The following is a 15,378-nucleotide window of genomic DNA, read 5'->3' on the forward strand; positions in this document are numbered from 1 at the left end:
GATCAGATAAACATAACAATGTGTACTTAAAGTATCAAGCCAACATCCGTGAAGTGAAATATACACGAAATTCACTAAGAACAAAATACATCCTGTTTATGCTTGCAGAATAAAGAATTCTCTTAGCCATCCTTCCTTTGGAGACAACATGTTCTTTGTCTTTAGAAAGAACACTTCTGTTTAGAAAGATACACTTTAAGCGAGGCAAGAGCCACTTCCTGCTGATCCAGGCATTTAGGCCTTGCAACATGAGGTAAGGGGAAGGGAACATTTTCTCCTCCTGGCCCAGGCCTGCCTGGCCGTCCTTAACCTCAGTGCAGTCCTCAAATGATCTGGGCCTGCAAGGGGCCTACAAGCCTACACCATCTCATGAAGGCACCTAAAACACTTTGTGTTCTAATATTATTGAAGAATAAATACACAAACATTAAAATAAAAGTAAATTACCATCTGAAGCGCATTATAAGAATGATATAATATAGCAACCTGGGGTTTATTTTACAAATTGTACAAGGTTTATTTTAGGAAAAAAAAGAATTTCAACAAAAGGATCTCATAAATAAGCCTTCTTACTGATAAAGGAAGGAGAAAACAAATGTGAATATTAACAATGCATTTCAGAGTTTAAAAATTGCCTAGTATCATAATTTGGTTGTTTGATTAACTAAATTTATTTATTATTTATTTATTTATTTATTTATTTATTTATTTATTTATTTGATGGAGAGGCACACAGTGAGAGAGGGAACACAAGCAGGGGGAGGGGCAGAGGGAGAAGCAGGCTTCCCACAGAGCAGGGAGCCCTATGTGGGGCTCGATCCCAGGACCCTGGGACCATGACCTGAGCCAAAGGCAGACGCTCAACCAACTGAGTCACCCAGGCGCCCCTTATTAACTAAATTTAAAACAACAGTAAAATGTTTCACCAAGAAACAGTATCATATTTGAGAATAAATATTAAAAGGGATTATTAAAATCATAAGAAAAACAAGCATGCTTAAATGTCATCACTATTAAATATTATTTGATGTAAATCTGGTCAATTCAGTTAGACAATTACCACTATGGGGGTAAATGGCATAATTATTGCAAAATTTGGGTGCCTGGGTGGCTCAGATGTTTAAGCGTCTGCCTTCCGCTCAGGTCATGATCCCAGGGTTCTGGGATCGAGTCCCGCATCAGGCTCCCTGCTAGGCGGGGAGCCTGCTTCTCCCTCTGCCTCTGCCTCTCTCTCTCTCTGACTTTCATGAATAAATAAATAAAACATTTAAAAAAATTATTGCAAAATTTTCTGCTTACCAATTAACTGAAGAAATATTAGTGGTATTGTTAACCACAAGCATTGTACAGTAGAGTGGAAAGGCCTCTTCACAATTACAATAAAAGTATGAATTATCTAGTATTAACATAGGAAGGGCATAGGATTTATATCATTATAAGTTATTTGCACACTGAATTTAAATATGTACTGAAATACAACAGGGGTGCCTGGGGGGCTCATTCGTTAAGCATCTGCCTTCAGCTCAGGTCATGATCCCAGAGTCCTGGGATCGAGCCCTCCATGGGGCTCCCTGCTCCGCAGGAAGCCTGCTTCTCCCTCTCCCACTCCCCCTGCTTGTGTTCCCTCTCTCGCTGTGTCTCTCTCTGTCAAATAAATAAAATCTTTAAAAAAAAAAAAAAGAAAGAAAGAAAACAAAGAAACCTAAGCAAATGAGGTGACATAGCATCTGCTATATGAGGTTATACATTTCTCTCTAATAAGTTATAATTTCAACACAGTTCTAATAAAAATATGATAAAATTTTAATTCCAACCTACATCTTTTGGGTTGGGGCTATTGGAATCTAAATAAAAATATTCTAAGTTTCATCCAGGCAAATAAACATGTGACAATGTCCAGATAAATGTTTTCTATTCAATTTAATATATCCTTAGTAGTTTTATTAAAATTTTTTTGTTGTTGTTAGAGAGAGGGAGAGCATGCGTTCATACATGCATGGGGGTGGGGGTTGGGGAGAGAGGGCCTGGAGTGTGGGTGGGGGGAGAGGAGAGAAGGAGAGGGAGAGAGAGAATCTTAAGCAGGCTCCATGCTCAGCCGGGAGCCTGACTTGGGGCTCGATCTTACAATCCCAAGATCATAACCTGAGCTGAAATCAAGAGTTGGACACTTAACTGACTGAACCACAGAAACACCCCTATCTTGAGCACTTTTTTAATGAACTGGATAAAACTGAGGAGTGTAAACAGACTTCCTACTCTCAAAGACCCTAAAATCAGATTTATAAATTAAACCCAATTTAATGATATATAAAATCTTTACTATGCTGCTCAATTACTGTTTAATGTTTTGTAGAAATTAAATTCATTGGAAAAGAATAATCACTTAATGATTTGTGGCAACATAGAAAAGACAAATTTAGATTTTTTTTTTTAAAGATTTTATTGAATTGTTTATTTGACAGAGAGAGAGATAGCGAGAGCAGGAACACAAGCAGGGGGTGTGGGAGAGGGAGAAGCAGGCTTCCCGCGGAGCAGGGAGCCCGATGCGGGGCTCGATCCCAGGACCCTGGGACCATGACCTGAGCTGAAGGCAGACGCTTAACGACTGAGCCACCCAGGCACCTTGACAAATTTAGATTTTCACACGCTATGTACAAATATTTAAATGTAAAACCAGAAAATACAGACATCCTGAAAGAAAATATAGATAGATCTATTTAATTATGACCCTAATAGAAAAGATTTTAAAAATAGCTAGATCCAAAAGAAAAAGACAATTGAAAATATCACAATAAATTGAAAAGGCAAAGAATTGAACATATTTTGTAATGGGTTAACCTCTATAATATTTTAATAAACTATACAAAAAAAGGAGAAAAGCTGTATAACTTGAAAAGAAAATAAACAAAGCACACAATTAGCATTTCACTAAAGATGAAATATAAACAGCTGACAAGTGAAAGCATTCTTCAACTTCATTCTGTGTGACAGAGTAATAATTATAAAAGATTGAAGAACATATAAACAATCCACTCTTTGAGATTTACCATCGCTTTCCCTTTGATTATGTCAAGAGATCATATAGCTGCATACCTGGGCCCTGTTGTCTTGCTCCCACAAAACTCCTTCCCAGAGTTTTGCTTTCATATCCTTAGCTTGTTGAGGTACTCTGCAAAAGACAGCTTTATGAAATACAGTGTGGGATTCCATTAGAGACTATCAAAAAGCTTCAACAGAAGATTTTTAACAACAGATTAACATTGTAATTGAAAGGATCTAGATTGTCTATGCTCATTTCCACCTGGAGCCTCGCCATATGACCAAACTGGGCATAAGGTCTTTGCAGATATGGTTAAGGTAAGAATCTCAAGATGAGCATGTATTAGGACTTAGTCCTAAATCCAGTGACTGGTGTTCTTATGAGGGGAAGAGGGAGATTAAAGATATAGAGACACAAAGGGGAAGGTCATGTGAAGATGAAGCAGACGTTGGAGGGCTGCCGCTAGCCCAGGAATGCCAAAAATTGCAAGCAGGTGTCAGAGACTGGGAGAGAGGCATGAAATAGATTCTCCCTTAGAGCTTCCCGAAGGAACCAACCTTGCCCACACCTTGATTTCAGACTTCAGGCTTCCACAACTATGAGACAATATATTTCAGTTGTTTTTTAGCTGGTCAGTTTGTGATAATTTGTTATGAAAGCTTTAGGAAAACAATATACTACTTGTGACCTAATAAATTTCTTATTCTCTCTCTGATTCATTGTCATCATTTTTAAATGGGAATAATTATAATATTGCCATCACATTTTATAAGTATTAGAAAATATTTTAAGCTCTGAGAACAGGATCTAGCACAGTCTAAGCACTCAAAAAGTGAGGGCGATAACTTTTATTGTGTGAGGTGACTTTTTGGGGAATGCTTATAGCAGCAAGGTCTTGTGTTATTTTGGTAGACTGTCTCATTCATCTTAGCTAGACTCCCCATCCAGATGTATAGGGGAAAACAGCTTCTGGAAGGCCAGTACCTGACACGAGTAATGTGTAGTCACCTAATTTAAGAATGCAGTATGAAGAAAGCGGATTTGTGGGATTTATGTACACAGATTGGAATAGCAAAAATACCACCATGCTCCATAGTCTTTGTATGGCAGGAAGTACTCCTCAGTCTATTACTTTTCTGTGGTGTTAAGGGCTGTGTTTTTTTCCCTGTGCAGTTATGTTAATGAATAGAGAGGAATTGCACATGGGTCTATGGTGATATTTTGTACTTAAGCTTTCTCCCTGGTGGTCAGTTGTTTTGCTTGATAATTGTCTCTTCTCCTAGTCATCCGAGGTAACCACTCTCCTAGGGCTAGTGAAGAAGACTGAAGTCTATTTCAGTGATTACAGTTCTGCCAGCATTACCTAAGCTGATGGCATATCAAGGGTGTGGGGCACTTGGGGCAGCCTGTTCCCAAGGCAGGCAAAAAGGGGGTGCATATTCTCAAGAGAATTTTTTTAAAATAGCAATAAGAAATACTGAAAATTGGCCAACTTTGATTACCATGATGCTCAACAATGCTAAGCAAGGTCAGTGATGAAATATTCTACCTGGATAGCCCACTCCCATAACTCCCCAGTGGTGCGCCATCACCAAAGCTCTGGTGATAATTTGTGGGCTGACCTCTTGATGTTTATTATTATTATTATTATTATTATTATTATTATTATTATTATTTATTTGAAGTTCCTGTTTTACTTAGGGAGAAGGATCTCCTTTTAAGGTGATAAGCAGTTAAGTCAGTAACACGTTTTACTCCAAAGAGATTCTTGCTCATCCCTCTGGAAGTTTTCTCTTCTGTGAATTTTGTTTTTCAGGAAGTTAGCCTATTTTCACCATCTGGCCGTTTAGGGATCCAACTTTCCACCAATTCAAGTGTCCTTCAGCTCCCCTGAAAGTTTCAAGTCCTAAACACACTTATATTCTGTCTCCTTGAGAATTATGAGACTTTTTAATTTCTGGTTTAGCACTTATTTCAGTGCTGGGTGAAATTTAGATATGATTACAAGTTCCTCAGACAAGAAAATCTACAGATTTTTTATATTCAATTCATGCTGTTTTTCTTAGATGGAATTCAGGTTTTGAAGGAGCCCCCCCCCCCAAAAATCTATCTCTCCCTACACTCCAACAATATTAAAATACAAGTACTTAATTATTTAAAATGAAAAAAATGTAGAACTATCTGAGATTAAGCAAGAAGCTAGAATCTGTTCTTTTATATCTCCAGACAAATGTCAGTATTCTTCAGTGCAAGTGACAGAAGCTCAACTGTCCAACTAATGTAAGCTAAATGAAGAACCACTGAGTCACATAATTGAGTAATCCAAGGTATATAAGTCGCCTAAATGAAATTTAACATGTTCTGATGGCTTAATCTTCCAAATTATGTATACGTTTATGTTAAATATTAGTTTTAAAAAATTCCCTAAAATGCTATTGTGTGAATATCTATTATAATACACAGTGTGTAGTAATGCAAATGATCATAGAAGGACTACCAGTCTAAATTATTAAACTGCTAGTTTGTTTTGTAGCTGCTTGGTTTTTTTCTTCCTATAACAAACTATCATTTCCAAAATTTTAGTGGCATTTTTTACTGTGCATTAAGATGAAATTATAGTGAGGCGATGATTTGCAAACATAAGGTCAGGAGTAAAATATTTAGTACTGTGACTAGTCCATAGAGAACACTTAATAAATGTTATGTATAATTACTTTCATTTTTATTACCTTCTACTTCCTAAATTTAAGAACAACAAAAAGAAAAATCAGATTAACACAGAGAAAAATATATCCAAATAAAATTGCTTTTATCCAAAATGGCAATAAAACACAAATGATAAAAAAGAACCATGAAATAAATATTATTATGCCCAATGCCATATGTTTCTATGATAAAGTTATTATTGACTTTACCTGGTTCTTAATCAGACAGTCTATCTTTTCATATTACCATCAAAATTCTTAATGTGAAATCTGATTACCATGAAATCTACACATCTTATTTTTCCCCTTATGCTTCTTTGTAGCCCAACAAGACACATGCATGCCTATCAGATGAATAAAACATCAAGTTTTGTGATATAAAGTCAAGGTATTGGGGCGGAGCAAGATGGCAGAGAAGTAGGAGACCTGGATTTTGTCTCCTCTCAGGAATTCAGCTGGATAGGGATCTAACCATTCTGAACACATACGAACTCAACAGGAGATCGAAGAAAAGAAGAGCAACAACTCTCTGAACAGAAAAGCGACCACTTTCTGGAAGGTAGGACGTGTGGAGAAGTGAATCCGAGGTGATATTCAGGAGGCTAGATGGTGGGGGAGGGGCCTCCGTTGGCCACTTCTGGCAAGTGATAGAGCCCCAGAGCACAAAATCGGAACTTTTAGAAGTTGACTTTGCTGAGGGACATCGCTCAAGTGGCTAAGCTGGGGGTGGAACCCTCGTGGGTCAGTGTGGTCTCAGGACCCTCGGGGTCACAGAAAGACTGGGGGTGCCTGAGTGCAGCAGAGCTCCCAGGTATCGGAGCAGGGAAGCCGGCTGCAGAGGCGGAGCCCAGGCGCGGGCTCTCAGCTTGGGGTTGCCATAAACCGTGATTCGCGGCACAGTCAGGCCACTGCTCCTCCAGCAAGGACCCAACAAGTGGCAGATCCGGGGAGACTCCCCTTCTCCCCCTGGGAGGAGAGGTGCGGGAGTACACTGCAGGGATTTGCTGGGTTTGGAGACTCCACACGGGGTCGGGTGCCAGAGATAGAAACGCTTGGTCACAGGCCAGGTGAGCACGGAGTGCAGCCGGAGACCAGGGAGACGGGAGTGACTGACGGCTTTTCTCTGGGGGCTCACTGAGGAGCGGGGCCCGAGTTCACAGCTCCTCCAGGGTGGAGATTGGGAGGCTGCCATTTACACTCTCCACCTCCAAAGCTGTACGGAAAGCTTGCAGGGAACAAAAGCTCCCGAGAACAAACCCGAGCAGATTACTGAGCCCAGACTGGGCAAGGGTGGGGCAATTCCGCCTCTGGCAAAGACATTTGGAAACCACGGCAACAGGCCCCTCCCCCAGAAGATCAGCGAGAACAGCCAGCCAAGACCAAGTCTACCAATCAATGAGAACGGCAGAACTCCAGCGCTAGGGGAATAAAGCACATAGAATTCATGGCTTTTTTACCATGGTTCTTTAGTCTTTCAAAGTTAATTTTTTTTAACTGTCTTTTTTTTTTTTAATTTTTCTTTTTCCCTTTTTCAACCAACATCTTATCAATCCCTTTTTTCTAAAAAAAAATTTATTTTTCATTTTTATTTTTCATTTTTAGAGTCATATTCTATCCCTTCATAGTAGTTAGCCGTACTTTTGGCATATATATATAAGTTGTTCTCTCTTTAAAGTTTTGAGATAGTTTCTTCTAACAGATCAAAATATACCCTAAATCTCTAGTGTATGGTTTTTTTCTACTCCCCTGCCTCACATTCTCTCCCTTTTTCTCTCTCTCTCTCTTTTTTTAAATCCTCTTCTTTCTTTTTTCAAACAACTTCTTATCAATTCCTTTTATAGAATTTTTTTATAATTTCCATCTTTACAGTCATATTCCATCCCTTCATCATATCAACCCTTATTTTTGTACATATATAAGTTTTTCTTTCTTCAAAATTTTGGGAGGCACTTTCTTCTAACAGACCAAAATACACCCAAAATCTAGTGGGTGGCACTGAACTATATACCAGCCTGACCATATTTGATCACATTCTGTCTTTTTGTTTTCTTTTGTTCTGTTTTTGTTTGCTTTTATCTTTATCTATTTTTTTCCTTTTCTTTTTCTTTTTCTTTTTTCTCTCTTTCCCTTTCTTTTCCCACTGCTTCAGGTCTTTTCTGATTTGTTTAGAGTATATTTTCTGGGAACGTTGTTACCCTGTTAGCATTTTGTTCTCTCATTAATCTATCCTCCTCTGGACAAAATGACAAGATGGAAAAAATCAACTCAAAAAAAAAGAACAAGAGGTAGTACCGACTGCCAGGGACCTACTCAATACAGACATTAGTACGATGTCAGATCTAGAGTTCAGAATCATCACTTTAAAGATACTAGCTGGGCTTGAAAAAATATAGAAGATATTAGAGAAACCCTTTCTGGAGAAGTAAAAGAACTAAAATCTAACCAAGTCGAAATCAAAAAGGCTATTAATGAGGTGCAATCAAATATGGGAGCGCTAACTGCTAGGATAAATGAGGCAGAAGAGAGAATCAGTGATATAGAAGACCAAATGATGGAAAATAAAGAAGCTGAGAAAAAGAGAGATAAACAACTACTGGATCACGAGGGCAGAATTCGAGAGATAAGCGATACCATAAGACGAAACAACCTTAGAATATTTGGGATCCCAGAAGAAGAAGAAAGAGAGAGAGGGGCAGAAGGTATAATGGAGCAAATTATAGCAGAGAACTTCCCTAATTTGGGGAAGGAAACAGGCATCAAAATCCAGGAAGCACAGAGAACCCCTCTCAAAATCAATAAAAATAGGTCAACACCCCAACATCTAATAGTAAAACTTACGAGTCTCAGAGACAAAGAGAAAATCCTGAAAGCAGCTCGGGAGAAGAGATATGTAACCTACAATGGTAGAAACAGTAGATTGGCAACAGACCTATCCACAGAGACCTGGCGGGCCAGAAAGGACTGGCAGGATATATTCAGAGCACTGAATGAGAAAAATATGCAGCCAAGAATACTATATCCAGCTAGGCTGTCATTGAAAATAGAAGGAGAGAGAAAAAGCTTCCAGGACAAACAAAAACTAAAGGAATTTGCAAACATGAAACCAGCCCTACAAGAAATATTGAAAGGGGTCCTCTCAGCAAAGAGAGATCCTAAAAGTAACATAGACCAGAAAGGAACACAGACAATATACAGTAACAGTCACCTTACAGGCAATACAATGGCACTAAATTCCTATCTTTCAATAGTTACCCTGAATGTAAATGGGCTAAATGCCCCAATCAAAAGACACAGGGTATCAGATTGGATTAAAAAACAAGACCCATCGATATGCTGTCTACAAGAGACTCATTTTAGACCCAAAGACACCCCCAGATTGAAAGTGAGGGGGTGGAAAACCATTTACCATGCTAACAAACACCAAAAGAAAGCTGGGGTGGCAATCCTTATATCAGACAAATTAGATTTTAAACCAAAGACTGTAATAAGAGATAAGGAAGGACACTATATCACACTTAAAGGATCTATCCAACAAGATCTAACAATTGTAAATATCTATACCCCTAACATGGGAGAAGCTAATTATATAAGCCAATTAATAACAAAAGCAAAGAGATACATCGACAAAAATACAGTAATAGTGGGGGACTTTAACACCCCCCTCACTGAAATGGACAGATCGTCTAAGCAAAAGATCAACAAGGAAATAAAGACCTTAAATGACACACTGGACCAAATGGACTTCACAGACATATTCAGAACATTCCATCCCCAAGCAACAGAAAACACATTCTTCTCTAGTGCCCATGGAACATTCTCCAGAATAGATCACATCCTAGGTCATAAATCAGGTCTCAACCGGTACCAAAAGATTGGGATCATCCCCTGCCTATTTTCAGAACACAACGCTTTGAAACTAGAACTCAATCAAAAGAGGAAAGTCGGAAAGAACTCAAATACATGCAGGCTAAAGAGCATCCTATTAAAGACTGAATGGGTCAACTAGGAAATTAAAAAAGAATTTAAAAAATTCATGGAAACCAATGAAAATGAAAACAAAACTGTTCAAAATCTTTGGGATGCAGCAAAGGCAGTCCTAATAGGAAAGTATATAGCAATACAAGCCTTTCTCAAGAAACAAGAAAGGTCTCAAGTACACAACCTAACCCTGCACCTAAAGGAACTGGAGAAAGAACAGCAAATAAAGCCTAAAACTAGCAGGAGAAGAGAAATAATAAAGATCAGAGCAGAAATCAATGAGATAGAAACCAAAAGAACAGTAGAACAGATCAACGAAACTAGGAGCTGGTTCTTGGAAAGAATTAACAAGATTGATAAACCCGTGGCCAGACTTATCAAAAAGAAAAGAGAAATGACCCAAATCAACAAAATCATGAATGAAAGAGGAGAGATCACAACCAACTCCAAAGAAATACAGACAATTATAAGAACATAGTATGAGCAACTCTATGCCAGCAAATTAGATAACCTGGAAGAAATGGATGCATTCCTAGAGATGTATCAACTACCAAAACTGAACCAGGAAGAAATAGAAAACCTGAACAGACCTATAACCACTAAGGAAATTGAAGCAGTCATCAAAAATCTCCCAAAAAAACAAAAGCCCAGGGCCAGATGGCTTCCCAGGGGAATTCTACCAAACATTTCAAGAAGAATTAATACCTATTCTTCTGAAACTGTTCCAAAAAATAGAAATGGAAGGAAAACTTCCGAATTCATTTTATGAGGCCACCATTACCTTGATCCCAAAACCAGACAAAGACCCCATCAAAAAGGAGAACTACAGACCAATATCCCTGATGAACATGGATGCAAAAATTCTCACCAAAATACTAGCCAATAGGATCCAACAGTACATTAAAAGAATTATTCACCACAACCAAGTGGGATTTACCCCTAGGCTGCAAGGTTGGTTCATCATCTGCAAATCAATCAACGTGATACAATACATTAACAAAAGAAAGAACAAGAATCATATGATCCTCTCAATAGATGCAGAAAAAGCATTTGCCAAAGTACAGCATCCTTTCCTGATTAAAACTCTTCACAGTGTAAGGATAAAGGGTACATACCTCAATATCATAAAAGCCATCTACAAAAAACTCACAGCAAATATCATTCTCAATGGGGAAAAACTGAGAGCTTTCCGCCTAAGGTCAGGAACACGGCAGGGATGTCCACTATCACCACTGCTAATCAACATAGTACTAGAAGTCCTAGCCTCAGCAATCAGACAACAAAAATAAATCAAAGGCATCCGAATCAGCAAAGAAGAAGTCAAACTCTCACTCTTTGCAGATGATATGATACTTTATGTGGAAAACCCAAAAGACTCCACCCCAAAACTGCTAGAACTCATACAGGAATTCAGTAAAGTGGCAGGATATAAAATCAATGCACAGAAATCAGTGCCATTCCTATATACCAACAACACGACAGAAGAAAGAGAAATTAAGGAGTTGATCCCATTTACAATTGCACCCAAAACCATAAGATACCCAGGCATAAATCTAACCTAGGAGGCAAAGGATCTGTACTCAGAAAACTATAAAATACTCATGAAAGAAATTGAGGAAGACACAAAGAAATGGAAAAACGTTCCATGCTCATGGATTGGAAGAACAAATATTCTGACGATGTCAATGTTACCTACAGCAATCTACACATTCAATGCAATCCCCATCAAAATACCATCCACTTTTTTCAAAGAAATAGGCCAAATCATCCTAAAATTTGTTTGGAACCAGAAAAGACTCCGGATAGCTAGAGGAATGTTGAAAAAGAAAAGGAAAGCTGGCGGCAAAACAATTCCGGACTTCCATCTCTATTGCAAAGCTGTAATCATCAAGACAGTATGGTACCGGCACAAAAACAGACACATAGATCAATGGAACAGAATAGAGAGCCCAGACATGGACCCTCAACTCTATGGTCAACTCATCTTTGACAAAGCAGGAAAGAATGTCCAATGGCAAAAAGACAGTCTCTTCAACAAATGGTGTTGGGAAAATTGGATAGCCACATGCAGAAGAATGAAACTGGACCATTTCCTTACACCACATACAAAAATAGACTCCAAATGGTTGAAAGACCTCAATGTGAGACAGGAGTACATCAAAATTCTAAAGGAGAACACAGGAAGCAACCTCTTAGACCTCAGCCACAGCAACTTCTTCCTAGAAACATCACCAAAGACAAGGGAAGCAAGGGCAAAAATGAACTATTGGGACTTCATCAAGATAAAAAGCTTTTGCAAAGCAAAGGAAACAGTCAACAAAACCAAAAGACAACCGACAGAATGGGAGAAGATATTTGCAAATGACATATCAGATAAAGGGCTAGTATCCAAAATCTATAAAGAACTCATCAAACTCAACACCCAAAGAACAAAGAATCCAATCAAGAAATGGGCAGAAGACATGAACAAACATTTTTCCAAAGAAGACATCCAAATGGCCACAGACACATGAAAAAGTGCTCAATATCACTCGGTATCAGGGAAATCCAAATCAAAACCTCAATGAGATACCACCTCACAGCAGTCAGAATGGCTAAAATTAACAAGTCAGGAAATGACAGATGTTGGCGGGGATGTGGAGAAAGGGGAACCCTCCTACACTGTTGGTGGGAATGCAAGCTGGGACAGCCACTCTGGAAAACAGTATGGAGGTTCCTCAAAAAGTTGAAAATAGAGCTACCATATGATCCAGCAATTGTACTGGATATTTACCCCAAAGATACAAAAGTAGGGATCCGAAAGGGTATGTGCACCCTGATGTTTATAGCAGCAATGTCCACAATAGCCAAACTGTGGAAAGAGCCAAGATGTCCATTGACAGATGAATGGATAAAGAAGATCTGGTATATATATATATATACAATGGAATATTATGCAGCCATCAAAAGGAATGAGATCTTGCCATTTGCAACGACATGGATGGAACTGGAGGGTATTTTGCTGAGCGAAATAACTCAAACAGAGAAAGGCATGTATCATATGACCTCACTGATATGAGGAATTCTTAATCTCAGGAAACAAACTGAGGGTTGCTGGAGTGGGGGGTGGGGTGACTGGGTGATAGACACTGTGAATTGTGCAAGACTGTTGAATCTCATATCTGTACCTCTGAAACAAATAATGCAATATGTTAAGGAAAAAAAAGGGAAAAAAGAGGAAGATAGCATGAGGGGAAGATTGAAGGGGGGGAAATCGGAGGGGTAGACGAACCATGAGAGACGATGGACTCTGAAAAACATACTGAGGGTTCTAGAGGGAAGGGGGGTGGGAGGATGGGTTAGCCTGGTGATGGGTATTGAGGAGGGCACAGTCTGCACGGAGCACTGGGTGTTATGCACAAACAATGAATCATGGAACACTACATCTAAAACTAATGATGTAATGTATGGGGATTAACATAACAATAAAAAAATTAAAAGTCAAGGTATTGGGATACAAATATTAACAGAAATATTTTGTAAGGCATTTTAGAAGTTTGGATATTTTTGGTACTAATGATAACTTAATGCCTCGTTCTTGGGATTACTGATGAATTTGATATAACTTTGAGTATCTATATTCCTCCAGTATCTTAATTGAATTATGTCATACGTGACAGAACTACCAAAGTGAAATTATTTCTAGGTAAATTCTCACTGATTATATTGTCTAAGAGATTGATGGGACAATATTACTCTCATATTTATGGAGAAGAAAAAGAATCCTTTGGGGCGCCTGGGTGGCTCAGTCGTTAAGCGTCTGCCTTCGACTCAGGTCATGATCCCAGGGTCCTGGGGTCGAGCCCCACATCAGGGCCCCTGCTCTGTGGGAGGCCTGCTTCTCCCTCTCCCAATCCCCCTGCTTGTGTTCCCTCTCTTGCTGTGTCTCTCTCTGTCAAATAAATAAATAAAATCTTTTAAAAAGAAAAAGAATCCTTTATATTTTTTAAATGTGAATGACATTCTTAACCAAAGTATAAGATAACTTCACAATTATTTTTGGAATTTCCAGGAAGCAAAGAAGCCTTATATTTAAAACTCATAGATTCAGACACATCTGCACACCTATAGACAATATAAATTATAATTTATGAACCCTTCTATTTTTTCTGAAGGAAATAAGATTCTTATCAAAACTTAATAGGGCCACCCGGGAGGCTCAGTCATTAAGTGTCTGCCTTTGGCTCAGGTCATGATCCCAGGGTCCTAGGATCGAGCCCTGCATTGTGCTCCCTGCTCAGCGGGAAGCTTGCTTCTCCCTCTCTCTCTGCAGCTCCCCCTGCTTGTGTTCCTCTCTCACTATACCTCTCTGTGTCAAATAAATAAATAAAATCTTAAAAAAAAAAAAACAAAAATACTTAATAACCTGTAGACTTCTGGTTGCTTCTCACAAGCACAACTACACATTTTTCTAATCATTACATTGTAGATGAAAGAAGTTATATTTATGTGTATGTGATTGTCTATTCAATATATTATGGTATAATAAGACAGATACTGAACAGTGAAGTCAACAATATATGGATAGTGATGGCACAGAGATCTAAACAAGCTAAAGTCAGATTTACACACTTGGCAAATCTTCAACAGACCCAAATGATCACATTATAAGCAAACAAGTATCTCACCAATTCTGCAAAGAATTTTGAGTACAGGTTAATATTTACTATAGAACTTAGAGTATTTGATATATTGATGTCAAGTAATCTTTCAATTCATATTAGACAGATCCTTTCTTCTCTGTTAAATTGGAGAAATAAACATTTTCAAAATTTGAAGAATTGAGGTTGATATATAATAAAAATTACAATATGTCTAATACAAAACTCTGTGATTTAATCTGCTTATTTTTTCCATTAGATAATAACTGATAAGTAATGTAGGAGTTAACTATAAAATGTTTTGGAACAAATTTTGATTGTTGATATAAATGACAATCAAAAGCAAGTAAATATTTTTGCCATAATAGAAGTGCAACAACATTTAAAAAATTATATAATATAAATTTATCTTATGTTGCTTTTAGATTGAGATTTTCAATTTACACTTTAACAAAAAACAGAGTTAGGAAGGATAACTTCGGGCCAGATATGTTTTTTCCTAGTTGTTCATATAAAGCAAGTTTTTTTTTTTTTTTAAGATTTTATTTATTTATTTGAGAGAGAAAATGAGAGAGAGAGAGAGCATGAGAGGGGGGAGGGTCAGAGGGAGAAGCAGACTCCCTGCCAAGCAGGGAGCCCGATGCGGGACTTGATCCTGGGACTCCAGGATCATGACCTGAGCTGAAGGCAGTCACTTAATCAACTGAGCCACCCAGGCGCCCCATATAAAGCAAGTTAAATGTTATATGCATATACTTTAATTAGTTTGTAAGTTATTACTTCATTTTATTTTATTATGTTATGTTAATCACCATACATTACATCATTAGTTTTTGATGTAGTGTTTCATGATTCATTGTTTGCGTATAACACCCAGTGCTCCATTCAGTACGTGCCCTCTTTAATACCCATCACCAGGCTAACCCATCCCCCCACCCTCTCCCTCTAGAACCCTCAGTTTGTTTCCCAGAGTCCATAGTCTCCCATGGTTCATCTCCCCCTCTGATTTCCCCCC

This window comes from Mirounga leonina, unplaced genomic scaffold, assembly GCF_011800145.1.
Source record: "Mirounga leonina isolate KUSES-001 unplaced genomic scaffold, KU_Mleo_1.0 Mir_173, whole genome shotgun sequence".
In the NCBI taxonomy this organism is placed as follows: Eukaryota; Metazoa; Chordata; class Mammalia; order Carnivora; family Phocidae; genus Mirounga; species Mirounga leonina.